This window comes from Gastrolobium bilobum, unplaced genomic scaffold (assembly GCF_033153095.1).
Source record: "Gastrolobium bilobum isolate Gb01-03AN ecotype WA unplaced genomic scaffold, APGP_CSIRO_Gbil_v1 utg10370, whole genome shotgun sequence".
NCBI classification, from domain to species: Eukaryota; Viridiplantae; Streptophyta; class Magnoliopsida; order Fabales; family Fabaceae; genus Gastrolobium; species Gastrolobium bilobum.
The window spans coordinates 112,695-124,081 of NW_026895774.1; the positions used below are offsets into that span (position 1 = coordinate 112,695).

Below are 11,387 nucleotides of genomic sequence, written 5' to 3' on the forward strand. Positions count from 1 at the left end.
TTCACTTCCATTTACTGAGCATGCAAGGCGGTTGGTAAGAATACTAATAATTGCATATGCATGTAGATTAAATAAATGGTAAGCCTTTTTTTATACTCACCGTATTATGTTCTTATTGTTTTATGAATTGATATCACGCAGTTGGCAGATGGGGTCACGGATCTGTCCGCCGTGGATTGGGCTGTATTCAAGCATACACACACATCTAAAGATGATCGTGATAGGTGGTGCAATGACAAGGCAAAGGCAAAAGCTGTGAGTAATATTTATTTTTACACCAAATGTTTACTTTAGAAACCTGATTAGTTTCAGTGTACATGACTTTAATACATCAATACTTTCTATGTAAATTTTAGGATGACTTTACGAGACTTAGGGAAGAGAGAGACAGTCAAGTCACTCCAGGAGTGGATGCTAGCAGTGTTGCCTCAGATAATGATTTAATCTTGCAGGCAGCTGGTGGGGTTAACAGTAAAGGACGGGTATACGGTTTAGGTACACGAGGAGGAGTCTATAAGCAATCTTGACTCTCCAATAGGCTACCATTTGGAGTGTCGCAGCAGGAGGATGACAAGATGTGCACATTGATTCTACAATTGCAGGGTACAGTTGCACAACAAGAGGAGAAGGCTACACAGCAGCAGAAAAAGGTTGACAAACAGGATAATGTAATGCTTATGATGCAGAGGCGAATGGACACCATGGAGAAGCTTTTGCGAAGGGTTCCTATGGAATTATTAGATACTGAGGATGATGATGAGACTCAGCCCCAGTCTCAGGACCTAGGTGATGACCACGATCATGCAGGTCATCCACCAGCATGACTTTTGTATCTTTGTTGGATGTATATGACAGGGACTATTGTCCATAGACTATTTTGATAAGTATATGACAGGGACTTTTGTATATGTATGTCCCTGTTTGATTAGTATATGTCTTGGACATTTATACATATAGGACTCTTTTGATTTGTATACGACATGGGACTTTTGTATATGTATGTCCCTTTTGATTAGCATATGTCTTGGACATTTTTAGATATAGTACTCTTTTGATTAGTATATGATAAGGATTTTTGTATATGTATGTCCCTATTGATTAGTATATGTCTTGGACATTTATATATATAGGACTCTTTTGATTTGTATATGACAGGGGACTTTTGTATATGTATGTCCATTTTGATTAGCATATGTCTTGGACATTTTTAGATACTCTTTTGATTAGTATATGATAGGGACTTTTGTATATGTATGTCCCTATTGATTAGTATATGTCTTGGACATTTATATATATAAGTCTGTTTTGATTAGTATATGACAGGAATTTTTATACACATAATTATATTAAAATCATATAATTGTGGTATGTTACTTTAATTATATTTGTTTATCAGGTGTGAAACATAAATTGATATTAATTTTGTAGAGAAAAAAATATTCAACAGAATTTTATGAATTTTTTGTCGAAAATTTTCGACGGAATTTGTTTTCCGTCGAAAATTATTAAGAGATTTTTCGACGGAATTTCATTCATTTTCCGTCGAAAATTTTCGACGGAATTTGTTTTCCGTCGAAAATCATTAAAAGATAAATTCGACGGAAATAATTTCCGTCGAATTTTTTCGACGGAATTAGAGATTCCGTCGAAAAATTTGTTACCTACGAAGACTTATTCGACGGCTTCTTTTCCGTCGAAAATGTCATTTTCGACGGAATTTTTCCGTCGAAAAAAATGCATTTTCTAGTAGTGTATAACAGCGTTAGTCAATGGGATGTGTGTGTGCGCACAGTGACAGCATAACAGTGAGAGAGAGAGAGAGCATAACCTACCTTTAGGATTTACCTTGCATTTATACAGAGGTTACCTGCGAGTAGTATGGATGGGCCTTTGGTTCCTCTGATAAGGGCTCTGGCCTGCTTGCTATGCTGTCGTATTAGGATTAGTATCCTTGATGAATATCTGTTCGTGATAATCACTGATTCAAATCTTGGATTGTCCCTTATTGGGTCTATCACTTAATGGGCCCCTTGTACGGGTCCATAACAGTTGCCCCTTGGCAAGGCTACCTGGGCATCCGGGTTGCCAGGGTGAATTTTCTTGTGTGTCTCTTCAGGTTTTTTGTTAGGCTGAATGTGCTTGAGTTTTTGCAAACTTTTTGCATGCTCCTCATATTCTGGAGTTTTTTCCATCGAGGTGTCTCTTGCCCCTTATGTCGACGGGCTGAGCATCAACCCGGTGAGATATTTCTCGTATCCCTTTTTCCTGGATTAGGGGTGAGCTTGAGCAGTTGGGGTCCAACTGACTAGTTGCCTCTCAAGCGTCTGCCCTTATACCTATTCCGAGTTTGTGGCTCATCTGAAGGATAATTTTTATTCATTCCTTATATCGGCAGGTTGAGCATCAAGGCCTGAAAACTTTTATCTTTTCCTACACCGAGTTTGGGATGTGCCTGAGTCGTTGGGATCCCACTGGCGATTTTCTCCCAAGCATCATACCTTATACGCAAGTCTTGATTTTTCCTTCTGGTTACGCGGATGACGAGTTTTTGCATGAACCCGGCATGATACTTTTATATAGGCAACAGGGTAACGGATGTGCTTGAGTAGTTGGGATCCAACTGGTGAGTTGCCCCCAAGCATCAAGCGTTCAACTCGGTTGAGAGTTGTATATTTACATATTTTTTTATTTGTTGGTTTATGAGTGGTACTCATTCCGTTCTGCCGCGAGCTACTTCCCGCGAGCTTTACCGTGCCACAGCCGTTTTATGCCATTTTCGCGTTTCGTGCGCATTTATTAGCAGCATCGTTTCAGTTGTCTAATCATTGCTTTTGAAGTGAAATAGCACTGGTAACCCTGACCTTTGCCATTCCCAACTGCTATGGTTACCACCCATGATGATTGCGGTTACCACCCATGATTGATGCAGTTATCACCTGCAAATGCAATGACCTTAATAACCCTGACCTTTGCTATTCGTAACCCCAGTGGTCACTACTCATGCCTATATAAGCCTCCATCTCATATTACATGCTTTTGTTTTCTCTCTGATCATTGTGCAGAAATTGCATTCCTTTGAGTGTCGGCGTCTCAAACGCATTTCTCCATCTTCTTGCTAGTTCATTCCTTTCAACAGGTATTTCACTCATCCTTTGTTTTTGTTGCTTCTGTTTTGAGATGCTTGCATTTGATCATCTGTCCCCGAACATGCTTTTTCAATTTTGAATTCTTTGCCCCATGTGTGCCATTGCATTTATTTTGTTTTGTTTTCTCGTTACACCCACAGTCTGCATTTTCAAGGGGTTGTGTGTTGCTTCCCTTCTGGCATTTTGGTGTTCATCACCTTGCCTTCATCGTCCTTCCTGGTTATTTCAAATCTTAGTGTCATTTAGTTTTTTAACCAAATGAGGGGGGAAAACCTTCCTTCTTCCGTTTAGTGTTGTAAGGGGAAGAAGGAGGAAGATATTGATTTTTTGAAAAAGATTCCCCCTGGTGCCCATTTCTGGCTTTGGGGGATTCCCAAGACCGAAGAGGAAGAACGGGAAGCCATGCTTCACGGTTGCCGCGTTGGTAGATCTCGGAGAAGGTCCGGGTTATCGAATAGGGAGTTAGGGGGCCCCCGGTGTAGAGGTTCATCAAACCGGGGTAGGGGTCGTCTAATTTCGAACAGACGTGGTTCCCATCCACTTCCCCAACCCGAGGCTGAGTCTTGCAGACCTACAATTCATCCTGGTTCTTCGTCCACCATCCGGGATTCCAGTCATTCTTCCCCTCTCCCCAGGAATGTTCCTTGTTATTCTTGTGTCTACTTGAGTTCCAAGCTCATCGAGCAAGGATATGACTCTTTGGCCGAGTCTACTTTGGCTAGTTACCGACATGGAGATATACTGGAATCGACTTCCGCAGCTGGTGGAGCAGATGATCCCATTATGATCTCCGACTTGCCGACTTCGTCATCTTCTAGTGATTCTTCTGATAGCATTTTTGATTCAGGTATGCGCATTCTCTTCTGATCCAGCTCTTTTCTTGTTTTAGGTATTTATGGCATCTTCTCCTCTCTAGAATCCCGATTTCCTGGGTAACTTACGAGGTTTTAAATACAACGTCAGAGATGAGTTCAGATGATGTGGTTGGTCTTCCCGTTGGGCAACTAGAAAATTATGACATAGCCCCTCCACGAGAAGATGTGTAACATCCCAAGAGCTGGCAAGGGCAGGGAGTGATCGCCGGTGCGAAAGGGCACGGACAATGATCGGCTCATGCCAAATCTTGCAGCTTGGGGGTTCATGAATGAATCGAATCAACACCCGAAAGAGAGGGATTCCAGAGACTGTGCTGGTATGGGACGGTACAGTAGGAATGACTTATAAGAATTAATTGGTACTACCTATACTAACAAGACGCATCTACTTTTCGGTAGCCCGCCGGCAATAACTTCACCTCCATACTTGATGGTTGCTTCCAAGGGCTAACCAGCTTGCAGAACCTTAGCTTAACCAACAAAATTTAACCTCACACCCTGGACGTTTCCCACCGAGTTGACTCAGTCAACCAACCTCGTCCAACTCGACCTCGGAAACTCAAACCTCGTCGGTTCCTTCCGGATGTGTTCGATTCCTTTGTCAGTCAGAGCCTTCGTCTATCTTACAACAAACTCACCGGTGGTTTGCCAAAGTCCTTTGCGGGATCGTCGATTAAGAGTTTGAGGCTCAAGAGTCAGAGAAACGAGTTTGGCCTCTCCGGTTCAATTGACGTGCTTTCTTCTATGACCTCATTGTCTCAGGTGTGGCTTAGCGAGAACTAGTTCACGGGTCCAATAATTTGTCAAATTCTACCAACTTGTTTGATCTTCAGCTTCAGGATAATTTGTTAACATGTGTGGTTCCACGTTCTTTGATGGCTCTCTCTACCTTACGGAACGTTTCTTTGTACAACAACATCCTGCAGGGTCCTATTCCTGTGTTTGGGAAAGGTGTGAAGGTCTCTCTTGATGATGGGATCAATAGCTTTTGTCAATCAAGTCCTGGTGTGCCTTGTGATCCCATTGCCACCACTTTGCTTGATGTTGCTGCGAATTTTGGGTATCCCCTTCAGTTGGCTAGTGCCTGGAAAGGGAACGACAGTTGTCAAGATTGGAGCTTCATTGTGTGTGAAGGAGGGAATATCACTATGGTGAATTTAGGAGAGAAGAATTTGACCGGAACCATTTTAGCTGCATTTGCCAATTTAACTGATTTAAGGAAATTGATCCTCAGTGATAATAATTTGGTTGGATCAATACCTTGGAGCTTGACAACTTTGCCTAAACTTGACATTCTAGATGTGTCTAATAATATAATAACTCTAATTATATGACTTTTAAATTAGAGGGTTATAAATAGGACTTTATGGTCATAAATAGAATAAGGATGAAATTCTAAGAATTTTGATACCCATATTGATGGTATTTTGCACAGATGAATTTTCATCTGTTAATTTTGACTGCTGACGCAATAACAATTTGTAGAATAGCTCCAAGTTAGCAAATTATAGTTAGAGAGCTAATCTAATGATATAAACATCATGAATGAGGTTAGGATATGATTTGATGAAGATTGATACTCATATTGAGGTATTTTTGAAAAGTCACTTCTGCCAGGTATTTTGTACTGCTGTAGCAGCAGCCAGTAGAATCCCTAAACTGAAAAAAGATGAGAAAATGGAAATAAAGACCAATATATTCCTAACAATTCATAATTAGACCAAAAATGTTAAAGTTAAGAAGATTATGAAATCCGGGTACAGTTAAGAACACCGGTAAAGACTACAGTGCAATTAAACAATTGTCAGTGGATCTGTGATCGACTAATCAAATTTTTAAGTTATGAACATGATAATTAGACAAAATTAATGTTAAGTACTTAAAGTTCGAGTCTTTGGAGTTTCTGGGTAAAAAAAATTTGACGACGGATTAGATAAAAATTACATCGGGTCTCACTAAAGGACGAATGGTCACTTAGTGACATGGCACCCCTATTAGGGCACCCTTCCCCTTCCCCCTCATTCTGAATCAGCAGCCCCCTTATCACTTCTCTCTCTAAAATTCAAACTTCAAACTTTGCTCTCACTTCTCTCTAAGATTCCACCTCCAAAACCTCTCCAAATCTCTTTCACCAAACTTGTTCCCCTCACTCCTTGTAACATCCCAAGCGCTGACGAGGGCGGGGAGTGATCTCCGGTGCAAAGAGGCACGGACAAGGAGCGGCTCCTGACAGGCTTCCAGCGGTTACATGAACGAATGAATCGAATCAACACCCGAAAGAGAGGGATTCCAAAGACTGTGCAGGTATAAGACTGCACAGTTTGGGATAGCTTATAAGAATTAATTGGTACTACCTATACTAACAAGATGCATCTGCTTTTCGGTAGCCCAGATCGGAAGAACTCCATAGTTAAGCATGCTTGACTTGGAGCAATTCTGAAATGGGTGACCTCCTGGGAAGTTTTCCTAGGAAGTGTGCGAGTGAGGAAAAAGCACACTGAAAAGTCTCGTGTTAGTATGTGGGGATAGTCATTTATTCTTGAAGTGGTCGGGCGTTACAAGTGGTATCAGAGCAGGGCCTATCTTCCAGTACGGTGTGGTTCGAGGACGAACCAGGCGGAAGCTGGTGGGCATGTAACATCCCGAGCGCTGACGAGGGCGGGGAGTGATCGCCGGTGCAAAGAGGCACGAACAAGGAGCGGCTCCTGACAGGCTTCCAGCGGGGGGTTACATGAACGAATGAATCGAATCAACACCCGAAAGAGAGGGATTCCAAAGACTGTGCAAGTATAAGACTGCACAGTTTGAGATAGCTTATCAGGATTAATTGATACTACCTATACTAACAAGATGCATCTGCTTTTCGGTAGCCCGGATCGGAAGAACTCCACAGTTAAGCGTGCTTGACTTGGAGCAATTCTGGGATGGATGACCTCCTGGGAAGTTTTCCTAGGAAGTGTGCGAGTGAGGAAAAAGCACACTGAAAAGTCTCGTGTTAGTATGTGGGGATAGTCATTGATTCTTGAAGCGGTCGGGCGTTACACTCCTCTTCACAACCATACCATTTTCATGGTGTGAATCAAAAATCTCGTGTCCCTTATCATCTCAAACAGCCATGGTTTTGTGAAGAACAAAGGTTATGGAGTTGTGTTCTTGAGCTCTTTTGAAGAACCACACTTGCTTGTTTGTTTCCTTTGATTTTTGGGTAAGTGTTCTTATTTTTTCATGAAAAATATCATCTTTTATTCTTGTGTTCTTGAGCCTAACTCATGAGCATGTTCATGAAGGTTTGTTCTTGCTTAAATGAGTGTTCTTGGTGGAAAAAGGTGGAGCCTTGAGATAAAGGAGGAAGCTTGAAGATGTAAGCCTCTATTTGAGATATATGAACCAAAAAGTCTCTCTTTTTCTTGTGTGTGTGCCACGGTTTCGTTATGTATTAGAGAAATATAGTTTAAAAATTTTAATGCCATGGTTTGATGATGATCCTTAAGGGTGGATGTATTTTGAACCATGGAATGATGGATTGGATGACTAGAGGTGCCACCTTTGGACCTTTGAGTGATGTTCATGTAAAAAGATAACTATGAACCCTATATGGACCCTTGATGATTTCAGCCATGTCATGTAATAATAAGGTTTGATGACAAAAAAATGTGATTAAGTTATTAAGTATGGAAAAATGATTAGAAAGATTAATTAGGTGGGTTAACTCTAAGTAAAACTCAATAATCATGATTAATAATGACTAAAAATCTTAATTAAAATAGCTCATCAAATCTATCCCATAAAGTATATAAGGGTTTAGTTGTGTTAAAATTAAGGAGATGATGAATTAGGAGATTAATTAAGGGTAGGGATTAATTAACAAATTTAAGGATTTAACTCTAAAATGAGACTAAAGTAGTATTTAGGTACACTAATTAAGTAATTAGTAAAATTTAAGTAACATGACATAATGGGATTAAGGATATTTCATAATGTGACTTAATAATAGAAAAATCCAAGAATTAAGGTGAATTAGGATTTATAATCAAAAGTAATTAAGGTTTGTTAAGTAAACACATTTAAGGCTAAGTAACCAGTTTTTAAGCAAAATTTGGGAGAACATATCTCCCCCCACAGAAGTCATATAGGTCTTTTCCATATATCAAATTGAATCTTGATATGTTAGATATGTTGTGTCAAAATTTGGTATCAATTGAAGATATATTCCATTCTGTATGTTTGTTTGAGTAAGGACTGCACAGGAAGGCCATGTGCAGGGGCTGTGCATGGCTTCAACTTCCACGAATTGTTTCTCCCTTTGTGCTAACTCAAATTAGGCTCATAATATGTCTAATTAAAGATAAATATGTCTAGTTGTCTACATAAAAATTTGAGAGCAATTGGTTTAGTATAATTTCCAGAATCGCAGAAATAGTAAAAGATGTTTAGGCCCCTGTTCGGAGTTGGCAAACAGCTTTGCTTGTCCAACTTCAAATGGTGATAACCGGAGGTAGGAAACTACAAATGAGGCATGTGATATCTTCTTGGAAAGGTAATTGAGTCTATATTAACATATTAAAAGATGAGAATTTTATAACAAGTGAGTTGCTCTCAGTGAGTAGAAAACAGAACCATGTACAGTTATGGGAAAACTGTAAAAGTGATATTTAAGCTAAGTGGGCTTAGGAGAACCCTTAGTAACTTATAATAATCATAAATATGGCTTGGATGAGTTGAAAATAATCTAAGTTACCTAAGTGAGCCTTGCATGTGATTCTAAGTTATGTAATTAATTGAAGATTTAGGTAGCTTGTAATAATGCACTAAAATGCGTAATTATGTAATAATTGGTCTAGACTTGTAATGGGCATATCATTGGCATATGAGTATGAAAAGTGGAATCATTAAATGATTAAGTAATGGATATGACTTGATTAATTAATATGTATTTAATGATGTGAATGGTTCCTACTCTAGGTGTGCCTAGAGAACCGTGCACTTGAGGATTTTGTTGGAGCATACGTATACTATTGGAGTGTGGGCTTGTGCTAAGCTCCATGAGGTAAGCTCCTAGTTCTAGTTGACTCCTCTCTCTTGTGGCCCCACCATGATGGTGGGCATTATGGTTGTATTGTATGAAAGTATATGGTATGATGTATATGTGCATTCATTCACATTCATATAGATGTTATATGATCTTGATGTTATGATGATGCACTGATGATATATGTTATGAGGATCCTGGCCAGTGATCATGGTATATAGGCTGCTTATGACTTGACTCTGGGAGCTATTTCATACTGAGGTTGTGTTGACTGTCTATGGCTTGACCCTGGAAGTCACACATGTGTAACCGTCTATGGCTTTGACCCTGGGGTTACACAAGGATGATATGATGATGCTATGTTTATGCTGTATGTCTGTATTATATGCTTTATATCTGACTTGTCATGCAAGAAGTGGGCTTAGGGTTTAGAGAATCCTCTATGAACCTTGAGCTTACTGAGATGTGGTTATCTCACCCCGTTTAGGGACATCATTTCAGGTACCCAGAGTAGTGGTGATGCTTCTAGGGGCAAGACCCCCGCATTGGAGTAGTTGATGATGCAGCTGATGATTTTATATTATGTTTAGATTTGATGTTGGCATGTAGACTTGTTAACATGCTTAATTATTTTATGGAGATTATTGTTTATATTTATTTAAGCTCATGATTGTATTCTTAGAGCCATGGATTATTTACTGATGCTTTTATACTTTGAATTAATATAGACTTAATGCATGTATTCAGTTGATTGGGCATGGAGCCTTTTTATTTGTATTGAACCATTGAGGGGATTGCAGTCTGTGTGGGACTTGCACGCTATCTGTTTTAAATTATTGTATTAATTAGGTGATCTGTATGTGTGGGACCATGTTCCCAGTTATCCGAAATACAACCGTTATGCTGTCCGTGAGACTCCGTCAGGAATGACACTTGATGTCATATCTTGATGGTCAATGGCCACTAATACTGGCTCATGGGATTAATTAGTAGATGTATGTTTTTAGAAATGTTCCCACTAATACCGGCCATTGAGGGGATTGTCATATCTTGATGTTCCCGCTAATGCTTTCGCAGTATCTCACGTAAACGTTTTTAGAAATGTTTTCATAAAAGGTTTTGGAAAAAATTTACTCGTATTTTTATAAGAAGCTCTATTTCTTTTTCAAATAAAGTCTTCCGCTGTGTATGCTAAATATCATGTATGTTAACAACTGGAGTACTACGGGGTGTTACAAATAACAACCTATCTGGAAAGGTTCCCAATTTCTCAGCTAAGGTGAAGTTCATTCGTGCAGGTAATGTTTTGCTTGGTCATCCTGGAGATGGAGGCAATGGAACTTGTCCATCATCGAGTTCTGGTGATGCACCGAGTGGAAGTCGATCTAAAAAGGAAAATGGTTCTTCGCTGTCAACTGTTACGATAGCAGGTATAACCATTCTTGTTGTTTTTTCATAACATCTTAGGCTATGAAATTCTTAACCACTAATTCATTGACTCTGTCTCCTAACAGGTATTATTGGTGGAGTGCTAACAGGATTGTTGATATGTATCACTATTTTCTTTTTAGGAAGCAAGTCCTCATCTTAGCGTGGAAAATTTTGGTTGACCATAAAAGATAACAAAGATATTGAAGCATTCTTAAAAAGTCATGGAGCGTTAACTCTAAAAAGATACAAATTCTCATATGTCAAGAAAATGACCAACTCCTTCAAAAATAAACTGGGACAAGGTGGTTTTGGTGCTGTATACAAAGGACATCGTTTTAGTGGTTGCCCTGTGGCTGTAAAGATATTGAGGTCATCCAAAGGAAACAATGAAGACTTCATCAATGAGGTTGCCAGTATCGGTAGTACTTCTCATGTCAATGTTGTCACGCTTCTTGGATTTTGTTTGGAAGGCCGCAAGAAAGTTATCATCTATGAGTTTGTGTCCAATGTTTCCCTTGAAAAGTTTATTCACAGAAAGGGACATGAAACCATTGTATCTTTGAGCTGGGATAATTTGTATCAAATTGCCATAGGGATTGCTCGAGGGATGGAATACTTGCATAGGGGATGCAACACTAGATTTTTGCATTTTGACATAAAACCACATAATATCCTTTTAGATGAGAATTTTTACCCCAAGATATCAGATTTTGGGCTAGCAAAGCTATGTGTTGCGAAATCGGCAAGTATACCGTTCGTTTCAAGTAATAAAAGTGATAAGTAAAAATCGTTCCCTCGAGGATTAATGCACAAAGTATTAATTTAACTATTTCCCGTAAGTTGAAAAGAAAATTGATTTGATTGTGAAAGTGATTAATTGTTGGAATTTTAAAAATAGGATTTTAA

General features: G+C 39.3%; 1 pseudogene; it reads left to right on the forward strand.

Annotated features, from left to right (window-relative positions):
• Window positions 1-3,548: 3,548 nt before the first annotated feature.
• On the forward strand, window positions 3,549-11,387 carry LOC133295774 (receptor-like kinase TMK4; annotated as a pseudogene).